At 32.8% G+C, this 11,454-nt stretch overlaps 1 long non-coding RNA gene across 1 annotated transcript in view; it reads right to left on the bottom strand.

The window, feature by feature from the left end:
• Positions 1 to 556: 556 nt before the first annotated feature.
• Positions 557 to 11,454, bottom strand: part of LOC143196691 (uncharacterized) — a 54,790-nt gene continuing 43,892 nt past the window's right edge. The window contains exons 2-4 of the long non-coding RNA XR_013005788.1: positions 1,516 to 1,576; positions 718 to 1,064; positions 557 to 654 (exon numbers count right to left, since the gene is read on the bottom strand). This is a non-coding gene — a long non-coding RNA (uncharacterized LOC143196691). The remainder of the gene's footprint in view (positions 655 to 717; positions 1,065 to 1,515; positions 1,577 to 11,454) is intronic.

The following is an 11,454-nucleotide window of genomic DNA, read 5'->3' as shown; positions in this document are numbered from 1 at the left end:
TAAACGTACACAATGACTGATGCTTTCCGAACCTATCTATATATAAAAAAGGATAAATAAAAAAAACAAAAGCCGCTTTTATTGCACGCGTTTGAATTGCTATTTTGTATAGCGCGTAAAGCTCACAGCAAAATGATATTTGTTTTATTGTCACCGACACATTTCTGGTTCCCCTCTATTTAATAAAGGGTTGCTTTGTCAACGTGCAGTGTAAATAACAGTGGAAAAAACGATCCATTTCAAAAGGATAATATCGCATATTTGACGAGTGAAGTTGGCAAATGGCTTTTCGGTATTTTTTTTAATGATGGTGGTGTGAGTAACACACAGATATAGTCCTTCCAACAAATCAGCCAATGCAAGTCATCAAAATTTATAATGCAACTTTAACGTATCATAAATTTTGACTCTGACATGACACAACAGTAATGTAAACAAAACAAAAATAATATTATCAGATATATTTTATTTTAACATTATAATGCATCTAATGCTTATATTTCTGAAGGACTTAAACTATAGTTAATTAAACAGAGACAACAGTTTTTATGTTAAAGTTGTTTTATTGAATTTACATTGAAGTGTTTCCACACCACTTATGAGGTAGAGTTCTAGACACGTTTTTTATTTTGTGGTATCCCTTGGAAGTCTAATCTACGGAAAGAACAATTTTATATACAGGTACTGTATTTTAACTTCACTAGAGGACATATTCACCTTTCTACGATTAGTTCTCCTTGCCTTCGTTCCTGTATTTCTTTGTTAAGTTATTTTGATAATTTCCCCTGAGTTTTCTGAGATTTATTAACTGCATTCTCCCTAATGCATTTGCCATATCTGCGAAAGAGTTAGTGTTAAATCTTTCCTTATAAATATTAACCTATTGCACATGTGTATTCTATATAATTAGGAAATATTTATTAATAAATAATAATATAAAAAATATATTAATAAATAATAATATTAAATATGTTTTTCTACAGTTATCCTATCCTATATTAATAATATACTCATCTTTATTTGTTTCTGCTCTTATCATTCTGTGTTAGTAATTGGCAACAAGTCTACAATAAGAATCACTGTTTAGGTCGATTGAAAATTTATTGATTTCTGTCTCTTAATTTCTTTTGTTGTCTGTCTAATTTAGTTTATCCAAATCGACGATGTTATTGTAGACAATGCTTCTTTTTACAGTGTATTTTTTCAGGCTTGTTTATAAAAATAGTTAATTACATAAAACACAAACATTTAATTTATAGTTATCAAGTGACAAAACATTAACTGAACTCCAAGAATAAAGCCATGGCTGTTTCCACCAAGAACAACGATATATCGGCAATAAATTGTGAAAAAACATTACAAGTAAAAAAATCTATGTTATATCCAATTTAGATACATAAATTGAAATAATAATTTTTCCGCAATTTTATTAAATGCTTTAAAAATAGTACTATTTTAATAGTATTCTCTGAAATAATTGTGTTAAATAAACTTTATATGTAACAAACTACTCACTATCTTATTTTGTACCGCTCTTTGTATTCACCCGCTCTCAATGCTTCAATATTCAGTCCATCTGCAACACGCAAAAAATATTTCTAATAAAAATGCATCAAGTTGATATTTAATAGTATAAATACTTGCCTCTTTAACAGCATTTCTATTCAGAGTTATCATTTTTTCGACATTTTTAACAACAGGCAGAAATATATCAAAGCAAGACGACATTGATGACATGCATTGGCTGTTTTATTGGAAGGGCACATATAAGTTATCGTCAAATAAGCTGTCGTAAATTACAATCGAAATTTTGGAAAAACCAATAGTATGGCTTCTAAATACGAAATATATCATGGAAATTTTAAAAGAAATAAAAGTCCGATGTGGCAAGACATAGGCGCAGATAAAGAGATAAAGAATGAGGGTGAGGGTAGACACACTGAAAAAAATAAAATCTAAAATGATAAATACGAAATAAATTCCCGGGTTATACTAATAATCCTGTCAGTATAGCCCTCCCGAAAGGAGACAGCTTATATATAATAAATCCCAATAAAAAATAAAGGTTTTTTTTGTTGTCCTTTTAACTGCAAAAAACATTATAAGAATGGCCGTTTCCCAACACCAAAATGCCATCCCAACATTAAGGGGTCACATCTTTATGGTGAGATAAAATCATTATTTCCTATTTGTTGTTTTTTAAAGTACAAGTTATGGTGCTTCTAATCCTTTCTTAAATAATGTATATATCTGGTACAGATTTTCAGGGTAGCTAATAGTAATATATTAATTTCCACAATAATTCAAGTCAAATTTGATTTCTCACAAATTCCCCTCAAGATTATTTTAAGAAATGAAACAAGTCTCAACCGTTTAAATATTTATTTAATATATTTTCATAATATGAAGTAACATGTAATATTATAGATTATAGCTTTACATTTATTTCTATCTTTTTTCTTGCAAGCATTTACTTGGACGGGTTAAACTTGATACCGCTGCTCAACTCCTTAGTTCCTTCCCTTGTTGCCACACTACAGTATCTGTACTTCAATATCCAACACAGCATGAGCTCGCCACTCGCCATCTAATTTTTGTGGTGATACAGATTTATGAAGCACTCAGTGCATCAGTGTTTTTATTTGTTGTTGTTTAGCTTCTGATGAATTTACAATGGACATGAAAATAAATGATCGTTGAAATCAAATCGTTTGATCAATATAATATAAAAAAATTTGCATCTTGTATGGAAAACTATGATAGTAGTTTGAGATACATTTTTCAAATTTTCTGACCCTGACTATTATGTTTACGATGAGATGCTAAAATCCCCTAGTGTCTAAATAACAATTACGTAATTATGTATATAGTTAAACCATATAATTTTATGACAAGATATAATAAACTTGAGAACGAAAACTTTTTTGGTAACTAATGTTGTATGCTTTTAACATTACGTAGTTCCAAGTCTTCGTTTGACAAATGGTAATATAAATAATCAATTCTACGATAGCATAGGTTATGTCAAATCTAGAGAAATCATTCCTGCTATATCGTTCTGGGCAACGAACATGGAAGAAGTGATGTTGTGTCTTAAACACTACTCCTTATAGAAATCTTTCTTTCTGATACCTTGTTATTTGTACACTCAGAACATAAAGTTTTCTTATAGGAATAATGATACTATTCATTTGATATCTTCACCAAGTTTCCATTAAGGACTCAGTTAAGATCGTCTTCGGTTAAGTATTAGTTGCAATTGATGGTGTCAGTACTACTCATGTCATTTGATATTATCCTCTAGAGGATCAATAGACCTTAAACATACAAATTGAACTGCTGGCTTATTAACTGAATGATAAGTCAACTCGGGGAATCCAACTAGAGGCACAATAGCCTTTATTTGGTTAATCCTCAATTGTTAGAACCAGGTTTGAAAATTAGTTAAGGGCAGGTCAGATTAGGCAGTTGGGAAAGAGGACTATTTGAAATGAACAATATTAACTGAATATGATTTATGTGTTAATTTTTAAAATATATTTTAAAATCTCCGTTTTACAAACGACGCTCTCTCTGGATCGAAAATACTGTTTAACGTAGGCTGCGAACCACTATCTTCGGCATTAAGCCTTCCGACTAGCGAGTGACCAACTAATAATAACTAATACCCAGCCTGGATTCTGACGTGATGGGGATGGTTAATCCTTATCGGATTTTCCACTAGCCTATGAAAACATTTACAATTACAATCACAAACATAAAGTACTTCTATGTTCCAGTAGGATTCGAACCCGCGACTATCGCAACAGGAGGATGACCGTCCTGTCGCCATAAGCACTGCGCCACCAAGCCGGGTTTATGTCACTTAGCATATTTATACTTTATAAATGTTAATATAATTATAATAAATAATTTTTTAGAAAATATTTAGCATTAAAATAAAATTGCCAGCTATGGTAATTGTTAATTATAATTATTAAGGTTATTATTATCAAATCCAACTAGGATTGGAATGTTGTTGTTGAATGGAAAACAATGTTAAATTAATAATATTTATGTAGTAATTTTATTTCCTGGCACTTTTTGCATCACTGATGTCAAAACCAGCCGTAATTTACATTTATAATTAATGTAGCACTCTCTCCAGATGCCCCTAATTTCCACTGATCACGACAAAATAGAAGTGCATAAAGCTTGATATGGTTATGATACGAAGAAGATCGTTACAAGTCAGTGAACATGGTGATGCTGTAGCTTGCATTTGATTTTTGTTAAAAAATTGTCCGTTTTGGAATGCTATATTGTTACGAAATATCATAATGTAAAAAATGCCACCCAGAATACAAAGTTGAGCAAAGATAACACATACCAGTCACCCATAATCCCAAATCAAACGGAGCATGGCCCCTTAAAAAAAACACACACACAGCACACATTTCATTCCATCCACCCGCCATCATCTCTGAAATATTCATAAAACCAAACGTCGCTCTGCCCGCTTCGCTTCTTCTTTTTCTGCGTCGGCCGTCGCTTCGGTAGCAAGAAAAGACAGCGCGGCACCATCCGAAAGAGGCAACAGCAGCAGCCATCGGAATCCATAAAAGAAGTTGCGGCGCTACGCTTCAGAATTTTATATTTTTTATTATGACGTGTCGTAATGGAAAAAATGGAGACACGGCCCAGGGGATGCGTTTCCGTATTCTGGTCCGTGGGGGGAACGGTGCGGGAGAGGTGCGGGGAGGGTGGTCGGGGAGGGTGGTCTCTCGGCCGAGGAACCGGGAAGATTTCTCTTATAATAATTCTCCCATAGAACGCACTATGAATGTCATGAATATATACGATTATGTAATGCATTATTTATGCTGATTGTGCGCGGTTTGATGGCGGAGGGAGCGGAAGGGTGGCGAAGGGGACAGGGGCGGCGGCGCGTTTAAAAGAAGCGTGTTGGGAAGACGGATTTCGCGAATCTGAATAAAATAAGAAATCATTAAACACTAAGCTGCGTCGAGAATATAAAGAATATGAAGAATACTCAATCACAATTATTGTTTTAGATATTATATTAAATTTATATTATATTATTAAATTTTTGTTATATATATGTTACGTGATATCTAAAATAATAATATTTCTTAGTATATGATAACAGGTCAATTGAAAAGTCCCCGGCCTACCACGGTGAAAAACACTATTTTGTCAAAATTTTTTTTTATTCAACATAATTCCCTTCAAGGGTGATGCATTGATAATGGCGACCCTCCAACTTTTCGATACCATTTTTGTAGTATTATTTGTCCTTTGCTTCAAAATAGGCCTCAGTTTTGGCCCATAGGCCCATTTGTCAATTACTTCTTCAGTGTGTCTGATCGAAATCATCTAAACCGAAGGTGTTAGTAACCATTTTATTCAACCAACAATATATTTGTGGATCTTAATGGAATGCTGTTGGGCCATCAAAGGTCATCTACAGGAGCATTTACGGGGGCATTTTCAGGGGCAGTGGATCATCGAAATTTCTCGTAATTGCATCGTAATTGTTATTGCTGTGTTTGATGCGTATGTATTCTAATCCCATCCATTTCGTTTTCAGTCAATGTCGAAAGCAATTGTGACATACCAATGTGACTGTTGTCATTGTTTATACCGGAATAATAAAACATGTGAAATATATCTACAGAGTTTTGTTTTTCACAAACAGTCGTCACACATTTCTACTTTATTCTTGGTAAATATTTACCAAAATTTAATACTAGTGAGCACTTAGGATATGGTTCGAAATAATCGTTAGCACAAAACCATATCTATCATTATTTTTCACTTGATTTTCATTTTCATGAAATATAAATCCTGATAAAGTACGAAAAGGTAAGTAATTACCAAGAAATTATCTTCCATGTTTAATCATATATATAAAATTTTCATGTCATAATGTTAGTTTCCACACTCCTCTGAAACGGCTTGACCGATTCTTATGAAATTTTTTATGCATATTCAGTAGGTCTGAGAATCGATTACTATCTATTTTTCAAACCCCTAAGTGATAAGGGGTGGGTGTCCACCCCAATTCTTTTTTGATTAATTTTTTCTTATTATGTGGCATTAGAAAATGCATACAACCCTACATTTTCACTTTTCTATCACCAACCACCGCTTATTAATAGTAATTTTAATAATTTTATAATTTTTTACCCCGCTCGATAACATTAATGATTATCACTTGGCTTTATTATTTTAAATACCAAGTTTCGAAGTGAAAATATATTAATACCACGAACACCTACTGTAATTCCTAAGTGTATTCAATTTATGATTAGATTGACAATTGCAATGACTATTAATAAATCCCAAGGCCAAACAATGTCTGTTTGCTTCTTAGATTTGAGCACACCATGTTTTTCACACGGACAATTATACGTTACATGCTATCGAGTGGGTAAATCATCAAGTTTGTTTGTATTAGCTGAAGACGGACTAACAAGAAATATTGTTCACGCTGTAGCATTAAGAGATTAATATTATGTAATGAATTAATGATATAAATAATTGTTACTTAAAATAAATTATAATAAATTTTAAAAATTAATGTTTGCTGTTTTGTTATTTTTTTTATTTAAATTTTCAAACGCAATCATAAATATTTGACAACGCACCAAAATGTATGAAACTACTGATGGCAGTGATAGCGACAGCGAAACATTAAATTGGAAATCTTGTTTTTTAATTTTTACTATTTTCCTGGACACTATTGTACATTTTCTTTCCGTATAATCGTTCCTTAGACTCCTATAGATATTTGGAAACTAAAATTAGCCAAATCGGCCCATCCATTGTCTAGTTTTAGGGAGACTAATGAAGGGAAATCCATTTTTATAAATATTGATAATTCGGGAAGTTCTAATCTAAAACGTAGGGCCGGAAATTCCTCATCCGACCGACAGACGATGGTAAATTCATCAAGCCACCGCCAGCAACAACAACAACAACCGTACAAAAAAAGAACCGGCGTAGGAACTAAATTAGGAACAAATTGATTCGATGCAAAAAGCTTGTTAGGCCCAACGAGGCGGACAAAAAATCGAAATAAACCGAAAAAAAATTAACCTTCACTGATCCCGCACTATACGAGCCGACGGCTAAAAAGGCGTCTCCACGGAAATAGATTGATTTTAAATAAGGCGCACGTTAAGGGCTTGGTGCGCGAAGACGTCGACGGCGGGAGGCGGGAGGGGGGAAGTAGGAGGAAAGTGGAACCGGGAGGCGGTGACGGGGGGTTGTGTGTGGTACGACTCACTCTCTGGCAATTTTCCGGGCTGGAGATTATTTCATTTAGTCGACCCATATGAGAAAGTCGTTATAAGGGAAGGTGTTAAGGGAGAATGGAAAACGTATGTACGAATATCCACGGGGAAAATCGCTCTAGACTCGTGTTAGCGTTGAACGCATCATTTCCATTTAATTTTGGATGTTGGGAAATCGATGTAGGGACCCTTCAACGATTATCGGTAAATTTGATTGGATATATATGTATATATAGTCTCTAATAAAATAAAATAAAATTTAGTAGAAATTTTCAATCTTCTCATCATGTTGAGCTTGCGTCCTAGTTCAGTGTTGTCTAAGAGTTGCAGCACTTCGAAATTTACATGAGAGTGGAGTTTTTCTTCATATCTAGTTGCCAATCTCTTAATTTTCTATTTCTTCAGAAAGATGAAAGAAAAGTTGCAGAACATTTTCCTTATTCTTTTTTTATTACTATATTATTACTCGACCTTGTCGACTAATTTTGTCCATTTGTCTATTACAGTGACTTAAGACTAGGTATTGATCTAGGAATACCCATTGGACCATATTTAGTCTCTAATGAAATAAAATAAAAGTTAGTATAACTCTTCAATTTTTATACAAAGTTGAGCCTTCGTCCTAGTTCAGTGTTGTTTAAGAGTTGCAGCACTTCGAAATTTACATAAGAGTGGAGTCTTTTCTCATATCTAGTCTCTTAATTTTCTATTTCTTCAGATCAATGTAACATGGCCAGTTAAGTACACTTTCTTTCGAAATTCGGAAGTGCGAAAATTGTTGTTGCCATTTCAATTATCTGAAGGATGAAAAAAAATTGCAGAACATTTTTCGTATTCTTTTTTTATTACTATATTATTACTCGACCTTGTCCACTAATTTTGTCAATTTGTCTATTACAGTGACTTAAGACTAGGTATTTATTTAGGAATACCCATTGGACCATATTTAGTCTCTAATAAAATAAAATAAAAGTTAGTAGAACTTTTCAATTTTTTTACCCAATTGAGCCTTCGTCCTAGTTCAGTGTTGTTTAAGAGTTGCAGCACTTCGAAATTTACATAAGAGTGGAGTCTTTTCTCATATCTAGTCTCTTAATTTTCTATTTCTTCAGATCGATGTAACAAGGCCAGTTAAGTACACTTTCTTTCGAAATTCGGAAGTGCGAAAATTGTTGTTGCCATTTCAATTATCTGAAGGATGAAAAAAAATTGCAGAACATTTTTCGTATTCTTTTTTTATTACTATATTATTACTCGACCTTGTCGACTAATTTTGTCCATTTGTCTATTACAGTGACTTAAGACTAGGTATTGATCTAGGAATACCCATTGGACCATATTTAGTCTCTAATAAAATAAAATAAAAGTTAGTATAACTCTTCAATTTTTATACCCAGTTGAGCCTTCGTCCTAGTTCAGTGTTGTCTAAGAGTTGCAGCACTTCGAAATTTACATAAGAGTGGAGTCTTTCCTCATATCTCGTTGTCAATCTTTTAATTTTCTCTATAACACTTGGAAACTGATGGTCTCTGTGTAAGCAATTTTTCCTGTGGTAATTGTATGCATCCATAAGACTTCCCAGGACGTTATTCTGAAAGACTTGTATTATGCTGATATTACTTATCGCAGAAAATCTCTATAACATAATTCAATATAGATTTTAGTATCTGCTTGTACAGCAGCAACTTATTGTACGTTATGTACGGATAATTGGGATGATCTTCCAAATAATCGATGTATTTTTTGTATATTAAATCGAATTCCTTTAATTTTTTTATAGCTTGTGTTTTGCGTGAAATTTTATCCCAAGGCACTTGGGATTATTACTGTATTGGGTAATAATGTTATTCATATTTATTGGTACATGAACAGTTTGCTTATAAGTAAATTCAATATGCAATGACTTATTCTCATTGATTTTTATTCTCCATGTCTGGGTCCACTTATTTAATACTATTACTTGCATGCTGCAGTTTTCTGATTGCTTTTTCGCCATTGTCTCCAACAGCAACTGTCGCAGTGTCATCAGCAAATATATAAAGTAGGTAAAGAACAAGACCCAAAACATTGCCTTACGGTACATCTGCTTTTGTTTTTTTCATTTTTGAATAAGTCTCATTTGGTTTGACTGGTTTGTTTGAAGCATCCTGGCTGAGATGTGGGAGTTTAAGTTAATTTTATGTAGGACTTTATAAATGAGTTATAGAAGGTTTGCGCTGTCTCCAAGAATTTAGCTGAGTAAAATGTTTTTCAAAACAAAATCATTTGGTGTTTTTCCAAACATCCCGGACATTTTTTAATCAGGATTCTCCATTAATCAACTTAGTGAGACATAATTGCCTTTTAGTTAGAGATTTTCGCAGTTTTCCGGTTATTAAGTCATAGTCTAGTGCTTTCTTTGGAATTTGCAGAAAATGATGGAAAATATTTTGAATAATCGGAAAACATACTACTATATAGAAAAAAACCAAATATTCACATACTAGTTTGGTGCTATTCGAAAACATTTAACAATTGATCAGGTACATAGAATAGCAGATATGTTCATTTACATTTTTAGATGTAGCACAAGCTTTTGATCAGGTGTTGTTTACAAAGTACCTTAGATTAAGCTAAAATGCATAGAAAATTACAACAGGCAAGTGACAATATAAATAATTAAACTGTATCGCTTATAATCAGACCGCAACAGCATGCAATGCTATTATGCAAGTCGCTATTGAAACCTGTACCTTTCTTGTATCAATATTGAGTTACCACAACTTTTGGATAACTCTAGGATAGGACACAAAGGATTATACCATTTGATATTGTGTAGTATTTTATAGTGTAGTGAGATTTAACAGAAAATCAGAAAATATTACATCAGAAAATAAGATAGGGTTGATGGGTCCTCCTAGATATATACCTAGAGTTAGGTTAGTGTAAAAAAATGTAGGTTTTACAGCAATGGCTATTAATTATGCTAATAAATAAATTATAAAGAATGTATTTTAGCAACTATTCTCAATAAATTTCTTTTTAAAATGAAGATATGTTCAATTTTGGTACAATTAAAGATAGTAACAATAATAACGATTGAATAGAGAAGCAGATTTTTTGCCAAACGGAATAAAAAATCCCATAGTTGTCACAACGATTTTAAAAATGTATATATCAAAGAACACACTCGCAGTAATTAATTTTAATTTCTACAGATTTCTATCCTGTTGTTATTTTAGCAATTGTCTTCGTCCTATCCAATTAACAAACGATCTTTACTGTGCCGTGCCGTTCCATAAACAACTTCTATATGTAATTAACTGATCTGCAAACGATTGTTCTTTCGCCTTTTGTTTGCGCGCAAATTGTTCATTTGTAGCGTTGTTTCCGTCTCCGTCTGACAGTTGCTAGTCCGTTTAATTTGCATCCCGTTCTACCTTTCGTCTTTTTCAATTATTCCGTTTCATTTGAACCCCGGCCTGTCTGGCGCAAACAAACTCGAAATTAAGCAAGCGCCTCCCTGTTTTGTTCTCGGCATAATGGAAATATTCTTGATTGTTGCTCACGAAACTCTTCCTTTTTTAACGTTCCATTGTATATTTTAAAATTTTCACGGAATAATCCGTCGAAGCCTCGTCGAAGAACGGCTCGTTGAGGAACATTCATTTAAGGGTCAAGGTATTCTTCTTAACGGTTGGTTTCTGCGTCTGTGTGTCTGCTTGTACATATTGCGGTATATTTTGCACTATCTTTTCTTGGTTATGTCTAGTATATTATCTATAATGAAAAATCAATATCAATGTTTTTATTCTACGATTTTAAAGATATGTTTTTAAAATTACAAAGTATTTATTCTACGATAGATACTTTGGGTTTAACATTTATGTAACTGTTTTTAATATAAACTGAGTTTTACTTATACCTTCACTGAACTAGATCAAATGGTTTTACTCTCCTTAATCTTTTGACTAAATCAACATTATCTAGGAGCTGGAGAAACTCAATATTCATGTACTGATGGAGTGTCTATTCATATCTTTGGCTCTGATATATATATATGAAAACCATATCAATTGTTTTTACAATATTTACATTTTTCCATCATCTTTTGATTTTATAGATATGTTTTTAAAATTACAAAGTATTTATTCTACGATAGATACTTTGGGTTTAA

Source organism: Rhynchophorus ferrugineus, unplaced genomic scaffold (assembly GCF_030347505.1).
Source record: "Rhynchophorus ferrugineus isolate W39M unplaced genomic scaffold, kcgeb_rfMv2 rfM4, whole genome shotgun sequence".
Lineage (NCBI taxonomy): Eukaryota > Metazoa > Arthropoda > Insecta > Coleoptera > Curculionidae > Rhynchophorus > Rhynchophorus ferrugineus.
This window is presented reverse-complemented; position numbering and strand designations above follow the sequence as displayed.